Genomic DNA, 15,495 nt, shown 5'->3' with positions numbered 1-15,495 from the left:
GTAATGTCATCTTTGCATCTGTCCTATAATAGATCACATAAGTGAAAAACCAGTCAAAATGCAAAAAAACAATTTTAAAATAAATAAATAGATAAAAGTATAAATAAAGAGGTTAAGATTTTACGACCAGATCCTACTATTGTAAAACAAAGCTGTAGTCCCAAAAAGGCACTCTACTTTTTTGCCATTGTTTTGTCTATCCAATAATTGCATGCATAATGAAGCATGGGGCTGTGTGGAAATCATACCATAAAGAAAATTAAACAGCCTTAACATCAGTATGCACATTCTCCCTACTGTTCTCTCTTCACTATGGTACTTACAAGGAGAACTTGTCTAATAACCAACAGCTTCTTGAGTTTGTGATCATTTCCTTTATTCCCATGACCTTAATGTTTGATTCAGGGGCGATAACGTTGGGAGAAATAATAATAATAATGATGATAATAATAATAATAATAATAATAATAGTAATAATAGTAATAATAATATAATATGCGACATGCATGACTAGGAAGGAGTAAGGAGCCGCTGTTCATGATATGAACCCGCGCTCCTTCCCGGAACAGTATCGTATGGCGGTAGTTTGTCGCGGCAGTTGAGTCAACTTTAAACTTAGGAGCATCATAAATTTTGAAACGGCTAGATTCGATTTATCAAAACTCACTCAACAGTTAGGTATTACCTCAAAATGGGAAATCCTAGAGTTGTGAGAAAATCTATAGAGGATTCTCCGAGACCATCCCCATAAACTGTTTTACGGGATCAGTCCCACATCATTAGCACGATAATATATATTTAATGTCCAACTGTGCTTTGTAGAGTACAAATAACGCGCGAAACGAGTACAAATATCACGTGATATTTGTACTCCAGAAACATCCGCGAAATTCGTCCGCACTGAAATAACAGTTTGGTGTGTTGGATAATAAATCTCTTATTCGTAGATGTTTTGTTGTGTAGTATCGCTGAGTATTTTTACTCGTTGCTTGTATTTTGACCTGCCCTACGGCGCGTCAAAATACAAGCAACGAGTAAAAATACTCAGTGATAGTACGCAACAAAACGTCCTATAAACTTTATTTATTTAGCATGGGGTTTACGTGAGAGGGCAAGCGTCAACTTTTCCTTTCACGTTTCACGTAAAATAGCTTAAGCTTTGCGTGAGCTCACGTCATGGAGGATTTGAAGGCGCCCCTGTTTGATTTACAAGGAATAGTTTTAGAGCCCTTTTTCCAGCAATGATCTTCTACTCCGTTGAGAGGAAAAGGGAAGAAAATCCTACTCACAAGGCAAAAGCAAAACCGGTTACTTTCGCGTAGAAACGGGAAAGCGCAACCAGCAAACGTAAAATAATGGCGAGAAAACAAGGTCACGTGGTCATTCTTGCCGTTCACAATTCACTTAAACGCGGTGTTAAGTCTCTCTATTAGTGATTGCCATGCAACACCCACTATCTCAAGCTTCATTCCTTCGGTCAACGTATGTGTGAAATTGGTTCGACTTCGAAGAGGGAGAATTTGTTTTTGAGCGCTTTTAATATAGTCGGTAGGTGTCTAAGAAAAACTCTTCTGTGATTTAGTTATACTTTTGCACTATTAATTGATTTTACCTCTTATCTCTTGTATTTTATTCGTTATATTATATATTATCTCAAAGTTATGCCATAGTTTTTAACATCCGTATTGTACATAATTTTAGAGGGCCACAGGTTTGATAGTATTTTTATACTATTTTAGTACTACCCTCTTTAAATAAAGTCTTTACTTACTTACTTTCCAGCTACACGTTTTGCCCTCGATATAAATGAAAAGGATCGTGAGGAGGGCGAATTAAAGGAACTATAAAAGAGCTTGACACCTTCAAAAACTCACAAGATTCAAAGGAACAACACGGAAGCAAGGAAAGTTGTGTTTCTACACAGTTATCATCAGATATAGTGACAAGGAGAGAGGCAAATGAAAGAGTTTGTATAAATTACGTGGTCAAGCCCATAACAAAATCGGCGAATATTACAGAAAAGCGAGATGAGATAAGTGAAATACTGTTCAAAGTACGCGTTGACGCGTGAATTTTTTCTAAAATTTGTGCGTAAAACGGGATCAAGACCTCCCCCCTCCCTCCTTCGCTAGCCTCTATATTTTCTGCATCAGGAGTTCTTTATTGCCTTTCGTCTTCTAGGAACTGTATTTTCGTTACATGCACGTTTCATCTATCTACAACAAAAGAAAACGTGACGTAACTTCACACGAGAATAGAAGCATCATTGGCTGTTCAATTAAGTGACTTTATCGTGCGTTATAAGACTTGCGCACGTGATAATGCCGACCTAACCCCTGCGTGCGGGAACGAGAAAAGGTGGAGACGCGTGGCGTAACAAGCATTGAGCAACTGGGTGCCGAGACCACGGGCACTCCACTGGCTCCCCACCATCACTGAAAGACAACATTGACAGAAAAAATCAGTCGATTTCTTTTTCGTGCTAACATCATCCCTACAATACTAGATATAGGGACCGTTTGCCCTTTGACAAAACATCAAAATATCAAAGTTCTTTCCGCCACAACGGCGCAAAATCATGGCATACAAAGAATAAGAAACGAAACTACATTCTCTATATCCAAGAAGCTACTTTAACGACATTTTGTGTTATAGCTTAGAAATGAGGCGTCACAGTTGGCACAGGACATTTTTTTAACTTTCTACGTATTGTAATTTGTGTCGTGGGTTAGTTTGTGTATTTTGTATTTATATAAATATATTGACATATTTTGTAAAGGCCCCAATATCTAAACCAGCTTCAAGCTGAACTGGACCAGCTTGTTTAAATCTTGCATTTAAATAAATAGATAAACGATGACTGGACGTTTCCGTAAGATTGAATTCTTGAAATTCTTTCCAAGTCGTCCAATATGGTGCAATAAAGACGATTTCTTTTCCCTGCAGAATGCTGATGCATGACCGTTGTTTCATTGCGAGCATGCTCATATAGCTTTATCCCACGTTATGATGTTTTAGAGTAACAGCAAAGAAAAAAAAAATGAATAAAATAAGTAAATAAATAAAGAAATAGAGTAGAAGGAAATATTTTATTACACGTGTCCAAAAATGAAATGCGAAAGCAAAGGGGAGAGAGTTTTCCTATTCCATCTTTATCGATTCAAACTTCACAACGTGAATTCCTCTGCATGATAAAAAGATATTCTACTGATTTAAATATTTCCCATTCTTACTAAAACTACTGAATTAATGGTAAATGAAATAATAAAGAAGCTTAAGCCAGACGACATGGCAAAATTCTTGTATCGATTTCGGCAGGAAAAAGTTTCATTGATTTATTCAGGCACCAAAGTAATCGTTAACTTCTCATCTTGTTTTTCCAGTACGTACAAAAAAACATTATGGGTAGGCAAAACAGCGACTCCAGCCAGTGCAATGCCACCGTTCTTAGGCATACTGGTAACACCCATCGAGAACTCCCTCTGTTCCGGTGGGACCTGGATAAGAGATAGGAACCTTGTTAGTCCCAGTGTTACTTTGCCATTTAATTCTTTACTAGCTAGAAACATCAACGTTTGACACAAAGTCAGATGGAAGAGTTCAACGTCCTGTTAGATCTTCCAGTCGAGCGAATCGTCATATGAGTGACAGAGCACTAAAAAGAGATTTCAGCTACCTTATGGCATCTAAAAACACTACTTCTCAGTGAACTTTGCGAACTTGCTTAAATTGTCTCACCCATATTCCAATCCCCCAGGACATTTCTCAGCTTGTTTGCCTTGGTTAAATAAGAAGCCCAGATAATGGCTCCTGAGAAGGCCTTGAAAGACATGTTTTGAATCTCGAATTAATTGTGAAGTGATCAAGGGTATCTTGAGTTCTTTGTTATAACAGTGCCTGTAAATCCTTTGGCGAGTCTTTGATACCAAAGTGTGAATAATAGCGGGTGCAGACAAAGCACCGAGCTAGAAAAACAATAAATTTGCTCTGTTTTATTGTGAGTATGACGTGGTGATTTTACCTCTTGTGATATCCTGTAAAATGTGTTGACGTAACAAGAACCTCCGAGCAGCCCTTCATATACGACAATCGAGAGCATGATCCACACTGTTGGCAGGAAGTGGAAATACGCTTCGCACAAGAGTATGACAAGACTTATAGTCTGAGAAAAAAAAAAAGAAGTATGAGAGAAAAAAGACAGACTACTGTCCGACTAAACTGACCGACAACCAGCTGACAAACACACTAACAGACAACTAATTAGACTGACAGACTAACAGACTAACAGACTAACTGACCGACTAACTGTGTAACAGACTAACTGATTGATTGTCTGACTCACTGACCAACTAACTGATCAACTGAATTACTAAGTAATTGACTGATTGACTGATTTACTGACCGACTAACTGACTGACCCAACAGAGCTGCTCACCTGTAGAACGGCCAATAGCCAAGTCTTTTTGATAGGGAAGATATCAACAGAAGAACGTGATACATGTGTCGATCCGAAAGCCAACTTGATGCCTTAGCAAAGTGATAAGAAAAAATATTCCAAAATAGGGTTATTCTAATAATTCAGAAATAACAATAACAACAAACAAAGGAGAAGAATATGAATGTCGGGCTATTCCCAGAAACGCGCTCTATGCATGCAGCCTGCATCTGAGGAAATTTTCGCATGAAGTTTAAAGTATAATCTGCCCTTAAAAAAGCGTAAACATTCATTATGCTGAAAGCATAAAATTCATTACGAGCACCACCTTAAGCTGAATTGCCAAATTTTTATAGTGACAATTGAAAGTTCAGAAGAAAAAAAGCAAATGATACGATTACCAGAACGGTTAATCTGTTGGTAGTTTAAAAAGACTGAATGTCGGTGTTGCTTCTCCACATCGAAGGGAAAACTAGTCCATGGCAAGTTATTCCTTTAACATCACTTGATAAGCAAGAACAGAGCGTGTTAGGTGTCACGCCTACGAGCACTACTGAACACCACAAATGAATCCGTTCACACCTCAAACTCTGACGTTTCGACTTTTCCGAGGCTATCATAGAGAAAACACATCTATGGTAAATATTTTATACATCGACATCTTACTGCGACTCACCATCTCTACTGGTCAGAAGGCGGGAGCCAAATATTATTCCAATAGATCAATTCATGCTGTACAAAAGATAAGTAAATGAATGAAAACAAAGAAGTGACCTGTCACCATGATTGTACCTAATAGCAAAATCATAGGTAGTCAAGGAAATATAAAGAACGAAAAACGCTCTGACAGTCCGGCACAGTTATCAAATTTGATAACCCATGACATCAAAACAAGGCGACTATTAATGAGTTTTCGGAGGACATTAAGTTTTTTCTTTAATTTTCGGTTATGTTCCCGTTGTCTACTGTTAGTTCCACTCGATTATCTTAAGAGAAAGACGAACTACGCAAGTGCACAGAATGGCAGCTTTTGGTGGTCGATTGCGTAAGATTTTGCTTGACGATTAGCAGAAATGGCCCAACGATGACAACATGTCTCAGGTATAGTTGTAATCTTTGCTGTCAATTTTAAGGAAGGGCCGTTAGGGGTTTTCCGTGAAACGTGATCGAATGTTTTTAATTGCCGTGACTTGTGATTGTAAGAAGTTAAAAGCCGTGAACTGTGAACTATATGTCAGTCGTGCTACGTGAAACAAAGAAATTATTTTTCCTTATCCGTGATAACTGAAAATAAAGTGCAATTTTTCTCGGTGAAAAATTAATCGCCGAAGACTTACGTCTACAAAGCAACGCAAAACTCCCCAGGTGTTCTTAACGTGACCTACTTATTTTAGATCTTACCAAAAGGCGCCATCGCGTGAAGAAAAATAATGGAACCGACGCTTGGCATGAAATGAGGAAGAAGTTTACAATGCTAAGGTTTTCAAAAACGCAAGATCTTTTTTCCCCATCTTGTTGTTCACTGCGGAATGAGAAGATTGATTACTGTGATTCGTTGTTTGTTATATTAAATAGTGTCGTGAATCGTGAGCAGGACCCCCCCCTTACGGATCCTTTTTGGCAGTTGCGCATTTCTGTAGAAAAAATGCCGGGTTACTTATTTTCCTTTCCATCCACCGTCTGCTCATCAAAGGGTACAAACAGCTGTATGAGGGCACTGTTTTTTTTTTTTTTTTATTTGCTGTCTGATTCCTTCATTGACCGCCATGTTTAATTGTTTGTGTTTGAAGGGAATGAGAAGTGTGATGTGATGTGGCAGAATTATGGATACTCACCGCCAAAAACTAAAACTAAAACTAAAACTGGAAAGGAAAAGGGATTCTTCAAGAATGAATTCCTCTCTTGTGGTGTGAACAAATAACAGACATTTACTGGACAATGAATTGGCGTCCAAGAGCGCTAAGAAAACATGGTTGCACATTGAGAGAATAGCATGCAGGCAAATAAAGGGAATGCTAGACTTTTAAATAAAGAGTTAAAAGAGCTAATGAAAAATCGACGGGAGCGAGGGGTAAGCTCACAAAATTAAAGTAGAGTACACTAGCAGAGTACACTAGCAGAGTACACTAGCAGAGTACACTAGCAGAGTACACTAGCAGAGTACACTAGCAGAGTACACTAGCAGAGTACACTAGCAGAGTACACTAGCACATTCCACTTACAATGCTTACAACAACATGCTGGCTGTTCAGTCAAATATCGCCACTGAAAATGAATTTTTTTTTGGGGGGGGGGGTATCAAATGGTTTTTAGGTGAGATCGGAAGGGGGGTTGGTCGTCTACAACAGAGTATAAAGAGCGACAATAGATGATGGACTGCCAATTATCGTGACTCGACCAAAATCTTCCTATTTCAACCCCCCCCCTCCCACACAGCAATAAATAATGACTAGTTTCTTCTAGAGACGTTCAGAAGTAGTTTTCCTGAGTTTTGATGAAAGGATTACGGTCTAGTTTGCTCATTTCTACCTGTAAAATGAATTTAGGATATAGGTTGACGGCAGCATGAATGTAAATCTCAATTCTGGGTTTAACCTTCAAGGTTGACACGTTGTTGAAAGGCGCAGCAGCTTCTTCAGGTTCAGAAATATAGACAGGTAAGGTGTGAAAGTGAAAATGCTTACCAAACCCTGGTTGATGAAATATTCAGCAAAATAAACAAAGAATAACGGCGAGAGTCCATATAAACTTCATCAACGACTATCGAAAAAGAGAAGTAAAGTTACTTAACTAACAACCATTCAGTTACGATATTTTTTTTGGCGAAGAGTTCCCATTACATACCTAGCCCGTTCTACGCAGTCATTTTGTGAGAACGAGCGGAAAGCAGGGCTGGCAAGGGAAAAACAAAACAATAGAGAACAAGGGGACTGAGGATAGGACTATCTCGTCGTAGCCTGGAACTAGGTTCTCATTAGAGAGCTAGCTATTGTATATGAAAGCGATCCTTGCAGTAATGAACAATAATTAAAATAAGGCTTGGAAAAATAATGGCCTATACGGGATTTGAACCAATGACCTCTGCGACACCGGCGAAGTGCTCTACCAACTAAGCTAACGACCCAACTGGGAACTATGTTGGTTCGTGATAAACCCGTAAAGTGATCAGTCAATGTTTTTGAAAACATGAAAATTATATAAATTATGTGAACGGCGGTTAAAAAATGAATATGAGAGCGAAAATTTGATATCAGTGAAATCATTTTTTTCTACATTGATTATGGTAGGGCGGGATCGAAAGAAGTTCCAGCCTCTCTCTTTTCAAAATTAATTTTCATAACTCCTCATTGTGTAAACTTGCACGCTTACTTTGGTAATGGAAAGTTTCTTCAGTCCTAAAGGTCAGCGGAAGAACAGGAAGCTTGTCTGAAAGGAACAAATGAGCAATACAAGTACAAATACAATTAGAAATAGATCCCCCCTCCCCCCCGAAAAAGAGTTGAAATAATTTCACCATAGTCTCGTTCTCTCAAGTTATAAATCTTTAAGTTATTACATCTGTAATATAATTCCATAGTTTCCTCTGGCTTGAGGACATTAAACATGAACAAAACTGTAACCACCTAATTCGGTGCAAAGAAGTACATTCTCAAGCCACCTGAAAAATGATATCAGTGCATGTCGCATGACAAATATCGTGTTATGTAACTCTTACCAGCGGCTTCTGTTCTTGCTGTTCCCAACAAAGGTTCTCGTTCAGTTACACCCTTGGGATGTTCAAGGATGAACCAGTATCTAGAAGAAGGGGATTTACAGAAAAGAAGTCAATATTCGAAAACATTTCGACTTAAGGGTTACCTACTGCAACCTGCAATAACTCTGTTCGAAGGCGAGCGAGCCACGTCGAAGGTTATACCTGTGATATTAAGATCACTACTGATCTACCGTAGAAAACGGGGAAATTAATTGATTATTTTCACCTGTGTATTTAAAATTACCCAGTGCAGAAAACCGCTAGCATTACACCGTTGACTGTTGGCACATTAAGTTTAGCCTTAACACGAACTTTAATCAAGCGTTAATTCTTGGAAGTAAAAGCAGCCTCAATTGGCAAATACGGCTCACATAAACATGGGAGTAAAAAAAAAAAACCAAACAACTGGGTTTCGGGGTGTTGTCATGTTTCTGGTACTCTTACATATATACCTTTGAGGTGTAAAAAATGACTATTTTCTTCTCGAAGACCTCAAGTAAGAATGAGCAACCCTGCATACGGCAAGGGGTAGATCCATCCTCTCACACAAGTTTGGACCCTACACCTCCCCACTTTATGTGACTATAGGGGGAGGAATAAGCCTTTGAAGGTTAACTGATCATGATTTCTACGTTTACCTAACTCCTTATTGAAATGGTATGAAATTCATTATTAGCACTGTATATCGTGGAGTGATCCCTGTAGAAGTGAGCCCAGCATAGGATAACGCACCAAATGCTGAAGAACCCCCTGCCGAAAAAAAAAGTATATAAAAAAGGCAAGTAACACCGTAAACTTAGATAATTGAGTTATTCCCTGTCAGTTCAGTGGATCTAAATAAAATTATGAATGCAATATAAGAACGTTATCAGCTTCTGTCTGCACGCACTTGGAACTGCTCATGCTATGCAACTTTGGTACGCAGTTTGGTATCCATGCCCTTCTCAATTTCCTCATAACACTACCTGTGGTTCCATTTAAGACATGGAAGCTCCAAAATTTTGCACTGCACTCTACAGCTGTTGTATGAGAAGAGTTGAATGACTCGAAAACGAAAGGCTTGGGTCTGTAATACATCAATGTACAAGTCCTGAAGTACGATCATCTTCATAAGACATGGGCTAAATGTATTACTCACCACTACCAGGGGACCATGTCGATACAACATCTCTGAGAATGTAAAAAAACAGGGTTAATAACAATGACTTGTACTGAAGTTCTTTTTAAATTAATAACCTAGGTAGGTCTTTGGTCCAGTCACACCTCTTACACTGAACTACATGAAGGCAAAGAAACCTGTTAGGTTAGTGTGGAACTGATCGCCAAATCAGAGGAGTCGTAATCTATACAATGCCAAATCAAAGATTTGTTCCCTCGTCATTTGTTATCGATGTTTGTTGATGCTCCTGTAAGGGGCTACTGCCAGTGGTGCCAGACTGCATAACTGGCGGTTTTCTATGCCCTTTGAAGCATCAAACCGTGAAGCAGTTAAAACTGAACATCAACATTGCAAAGGGTTCGTCGTCGCTTTTTATGCAATGGACTAATTGATGTTACTCACTTGTCAAAATGAGCTGAATAGCTCAATAAGGTGGCTTCTCCAAATCCTGAACTCATACTTGCCAATATACCTAGTGGTTCAAATACAAGTCAGAAGTTTCGATATCAAAGAACAGACAAGGGTTATCGTACCTCTCAGTTAGTACGTGCGCTATCATAGATGAATTTTGGCGGGCATATTTCACTGAACGGCCCCCTAAATTCAAAAGTTTTCTCGAATTGAAATACTCCCCCTCCATTTCAACCCAGAGATGTAAAAAATATCTTAATGAATTTGTTTTCTGGGTCCGCTTTTGTAATAAATCCGTGCTGGAGAAACTCACGTAAAGTAAAAACACGTGATCATGATTCGCTGTTGACACGTGACTCCTGTTCCGAGAGAAACGGGAACGCTAAAATTAAAACTGAATGCGACAGCATTTGCAATGTATTTTCAGAATTGGAAACAGAGGAAAATACGGATTAAATTGATTTGCGAAAACTTCAAACCAAAGTACACATACAGTCATGCAAAATTTAAGTGAAAAAAAAAAAAACCTTGTTAAGGTAGTGCAACACCCATAAGGGGCCGTCATCTGGCGAATTTTAAGTTGTTTTACGTATCATTGAAAATTAAACAAAGTTTGTTCTACGTAATTGGAAGAAAAGTTAATAGTCTGCAATCAGGGTAAATAAACACCGAAGTGTTGAAACTAACTACAAACAAGAACAGTCAACACTCATGAAGCAGGACTAACACAGATTATAACTTTTTTTTTTTGACAAACACTCTTATATATGAAGCTCACTCACTGCCAAACTAATCTCACCTAACAAACTAAACCAAAGTACACGAGAAAAGGCCACAATGGAAAAACTTGCAAAGGCAAACAAAACGCATATTGCTATGCGTATACTGCAAAGAAAGAGATTTAGTTGACAGTTAAGTCTTGAAGGCAAAAATCATTAGAGAGATTTAGCACCCCGTTTACGTGAAACGGCAAACGTCCGCTTTTCCTTTCACGTAAAATAGCCTGAGCATTAGAGAGATTTAGCACCGCGTTTATGTGAAACGTGAACGGCAAGAGTAACCAAGTGACCTTGTTTTTTCCGCCATTTTTTCACGTTTGCCGGTGGCACTTTGCCATTTCTGCGTGAAAGTGAACTGTTTCGCGTTTGTCGTGTAAGAAAGATTTTCTTGTTTTCTTTCTCTCACAGAGTAGAAGTGGATTGCCGGAAAAAGGGCACCAGAACTCTTCCCTGTACGTCATATACAAGGGCGCCTTGGAATCCACCATGACGCGAGCTCATGCGAAGCTAAAGCAGCAAGGTTCACGCTGTTTTACATGAAACGTGAAAGAGCATTCTAAAGTTTGCTTTTTCTCGTAAACGCGGTGCTAAATCTCTCTGTTACTGCTTTGGCTTCGCGTAAACCGGCTCGCGTCATGGTGGATTTAAAGACGGCCATGTATGGGGTACAAGGAATAGTTTTGGTGCCCTTTTTCCGGCACTTAACTTCTGCTCTGTGAGAGAAAAAGTGGAGAAAATTTCACGTACATGGCAAACGCAAAACAGGTTACTTTCTTACGTACACGACAAACGCGAGAAAATGGCGGGAAAACGTGGTCACGTGGTCACTCTTGCCGCTCACGTTTCACGTAAACGCTAAATCTCTCTATCAACTCGGTCAAGATTTTTTACATACTTAATATGCTGAATATTTATTTGAACCAATATTATATTCAGAAGTCGTTGCGCGAATGGAGTACAAATATCGCGCAACATTGAACAGTTGATTATTTTATAGTGTGTGTGCTACGCTTCTTTATCTGCTTCGCTTTCCCCCCCTTAAAATTAAGAGATGATTGTAAAATAGAGATTGGATAAAAAGTAACTTATTATGCTTTTTGGTGTTAAGTATTTCTGAGAATTTTAACTCGACGATTGTATTCTGACGAGCCCATGAGGACTCGTCAAAAAATACAGCACAACTCGTAAAAATGCTTAGTTGTTATTAACCGAGCGGGAGGTCTGTAGGGGAGAATCTTGACCGAGGTCGCCAATACAGACCGAACGGTCCGGATGCCGGTCTAGATGGGAAAATCTACACCGCTTTCAATATTGGTTTCAGCCAATCAAATTCGTGAATTCGGTAGTTCCCCGTCCTTGTGAGACACAGCCATATAATAAGCGGTAATGCATACCAAAACGTCTAATAATATATATTTACTATACGCAATGCATGGTGCTCTGTGCAACATTTACTGTACTTAGCTTCCATATAAACACTAGCCTCACTAGATTGACAAGAAACTTTAGTAACTGGTGTTTACTGCATTCACAAGACTGTGCTTGTAAAGTTTATCTCCTTTTAGGAGCTATTGACTTTTATTTACAAGTAAAATTCTGCGTATGAACTCGATTTATAATTTGTATTGCCTTCATAACATAATACACTTGAAGGACAGGCATATAGAGCTCTTTTGAGAAAAATTGTCGGAAATAAAGCCCAAGTGCACGTAAAAATCTCGAAAGTTAATCTGGGTATGCGTTGATCAATGAGTTTTAAAAAGTCAAATAAATAAGTAATTTAATTGAACCCACGATGCCTCGTCCTCACAACGACGTTTGCGCAGACTTCCCTGAATTCTGACCTGAAAACTACCCACGATACCTTTTGGAGTTGTCGCGTGCACTTTTACACTTTTTCCCGACAACTGCAACTGCTGTATAGGTGGTATTCAACTTTTACACTTTGGAGGTCTGAGATGGACTTAACTTCAGATCACAACTGATATATATCTGCTTACATCGATCGAGGAAGACTATCTGTAGATAACTTTAAATTCAGTATTCTTCTTATAGATTGGAACTTCTGATGCTCAGCAAGACATGCCTCACTCTTGCCTTAGTTCAGATTATTTCTATACTGAAGTTTACTTCTTGGTTTGACTGATACGGTATTTGTAAACTATCGTATTAGCCAGCTAGCCCACAATTTAGAATAAGAAAGAGAGAAAAAAAGCTTTGTCTTTGAGACCAGAGTATGTTTCTGTTATGCAATACTAATACAAGACTGAAATAATTCAAGAACAAAACATTGTTTCATATATGCCTCGGGATGACACAAAATTTGGATATCATCTCACCTGTATCGTATCCTTTCCAGAAAAAAGGTGCTGTAATCGCGATAACGAGTGAAGGCAAAATATCAGCTAACAGAACAGTCTGAAAAATACATTTAATTGCAAAATTAAACGCCACAAAACTGATGAGGCAATCCCACCACAGCTTTATTTTTACTCTCCAAGAAAGGAAAAATGATTATACCGAGCCTAAACTAGCAAAAACATAATATTAAATTCATACAAAACTTTTTTTCATACAGTTGAAAAAGGGCTGCACTCCAAACCATCAGTTGTTTCAAACGATTCAGTGACGTTCAATGTCGAGTTTGCATTATGAATGTAGGTCTGCAAGACATATCAAGAAATTCACTCATTAAAACACTGTGTCAAGAGTCCATTACTTAAATGGGCTATTGACTATGTGTACAGTTCTGTACAATACTGAAGAAGCTTTCTAATGACAGTGTATCGCATGAGGATAAAGTTAATAGGTTCAGTTGACTTCGTGCAAACATTCCTATAACTCTTTCGCCAAATAAAGTTCTTCCAACAACTGGTGACCCTTAACAGAAACACAAAAACAGCAAAGTCAAGTCCGCAAACTTGTACCCACAAGGGTAGATGACGCTCCTGCATGGAAAAACTTGTTATCTGTACTTCTGGAACTGTTGTCGTGGATGGGACGGGAAAGAATGCAGACTCAGTCGGATCCTGATTCTTGCTAGCCTATTTCACCGTTAGTATCTTCAACATCAATATCTACAATAATATCAATATCTACAATATTTTGTCAGGCCCATTTTTTGATGCAATATGAAGTGAGCTTTACGAAAACGACCGTTAACAGATGATCTATGGTTAAACTTTTGATAGCCTTGCTAGCTCTTGTAAATACGCCTGAAGGCATCTGTAAAAGAGCAGGATGATACATACAAGTTGTAGTGAGTAGCCTCCAGATGACTTGTGATCCATCCGATTTCCCTGATAGGTTAGAGCTAAATAAATCAAATTAACCGGCAGTAAATAAGAAATTCACGGTAAGGAGAGCTGGATAACTAATATTTTGTGTTGCAGTTTATGTGAAACATGCAATACGACTCCTCGAGATGCGATTGTTTTGTATCGACTGACTCACCATATTGGACGTGAGAGTGAGAGGACTGGACCAAGTCGAGGAGTCACGCATCCTTCACTGAGTTTTGAGTAACGCGGGTTTGTTGACCATCACTTGCGGCAATCACAGGAATGTGCTTACTATAGAAGAGGTTCATAATATGATGCCTTATGATTAGCACTAACTATAATTTCAACGTCAAAAAACTCGCACAATGACCGTAGTTGACAGAGTTTTTGCTTTTGCAACAACTTGGCTAATCTTCCCTTATTGTTTCCCATTACCTGATTCTGATCTTTTTATTCTAAAATGGAAAGGCAATCCCGATTCATTTATTCAGAGGAACAAAATGAAGTGCTAACCACGTTTTTCAACGAAAGAATGACCTCGACCAAGAAAGCCATGTGCGACAAAATTCGTGCATATGCCGCGAGAGTCGGCATTTCCGAAAACCAAGTGAAGGTATTTTTCAGCTTACACCTTAAAGGTTCCTCGGCCTAAACGTGATTAACACTCATTTTAACATAGGCGCCAGGATAAGTAATTTCCTACCCTAAATTTCATGTATGTATGTGTTTAAGACTTTCAAGCTATTTTATCTCTGTGTAATTTCTGAACTTTTGACCTTTTTTTTTATAATTTATCACATACAGGCTGTGTACGTTGTTACAGTGTAAGATTTTCGCCAGCCAGCTTAGTTCTAGTTCTGCGTTGTCCGTAGCTTTTCACGAATAATGTGAAAGCCGTTGATGTTGAAAGAAAAAAGCAATGTAATTGTACATAAAACGACCAGAAACCGCCTTCAACCATCTGAAGCCACCTAAAGCCACCTAAAAGCAAACTAAAACCATCTTTAACAATTCAAAACCATCTGAAACCACTCACAACTGAAAAAGAATGTTCTCAGAGTTTTTTACAATTTAGCGCGCGCCTCCAGGAGACGTCTGTAACGAATTTCAATTTCGCTGTCCTCTAGAAATTCTTTGGATCCCGTTTGCACGTTTCGCATTACTGACATGTACTGAATGAAAGTACGTTTACTTCTCATGAAAACGTAATGTACGTAAGGCTACGTTAAAAGTTGTTGTCCTCTCATGATTCAATTGTTCACCTGAAAATGAGATCGACTGTAATGTATTGTTATATAATGAAATTATTGGATCACTAATGGCTTTTTTAAGTTGCACCCCTAACCTGTTCAACGTACAAGGAAAAATTTTTAATTGAGCACGATGATGATGGAAATCGTTTGTCTTCAGAATTAGCCTAACAAGCCAGTTCTCTCAGTCTCAGATGGTTGTGTGGGGTTTCATGTCAAGCCAATTGTTTTATCATTTACCTATAATATGTTTTATATAATTACAGTAAAAGCCAATTAAACTAAATATTTGGAATAAAGTACTTGTAAGGATGTTATTACAAAAGAAATATTTTGTAGAATTGATTCCTGATAATTTCCAAATATGTTCTTCAAGGCAGTAAATGACAAGATAGTCAATGGCCAGGGCACTTAAGATTTACTCTT

The 15,495-nt window shown here is 38.5% G+C and overlaps 1 pseudogene across 1 annotated transcript; it reads right to left on the bottom strand.

Moving 5' to 3' along the window:
• Positions 1 to 2,488: 2,488 nt before the first annotated feature.
• LOC111338807 (battenin-like) lies at positions 2,489 to 14,042 on the bottom strand (annotated as a pseudogene). The gene is made up of 14 exons (XR_015992070.1): positions 13,992 to 14,042; positions 13,115 to 13,201; positions 12,878 to 12,956; positions 10,559 to 10,644; positions 9,751 to 9,820; positions 9,328 to 9,359; positions 8,828 to 8,939; positions 8,151 to 8,230; positions 7,805 to 7,861; positions 7,120 to 7,195; positions 5,112 to 5,167; positions 4,436 to 4,527; positions 4,022 to 4,162; positions 2,489 to 3,497 (listed from the first exon to the last, which is right to left on the bottom strand). The product of XR_015992070.1 is annotated as a battenin-like (transcript).
• Between the last annotated feature and the right edge of the window lie 1,453 nt (positions 14,043 to 15,495).

Source organism: Stylophora pistillata, chromosome 9, assembly GCF_964205215.1.
Source record: "Stylophora pistillata chromosome 9, jaStyPist1.2, whole genome shotgun sequence".
NCBI lineage: Eukaryota > Metazoa > Cnidaria > Anthozoa > Scleractinia > Pocilloporidae > Stylophora > Stylophora pistillata.
This window is presented reverse-complemented; position numbering and strand designations above follow the sequence as displayed.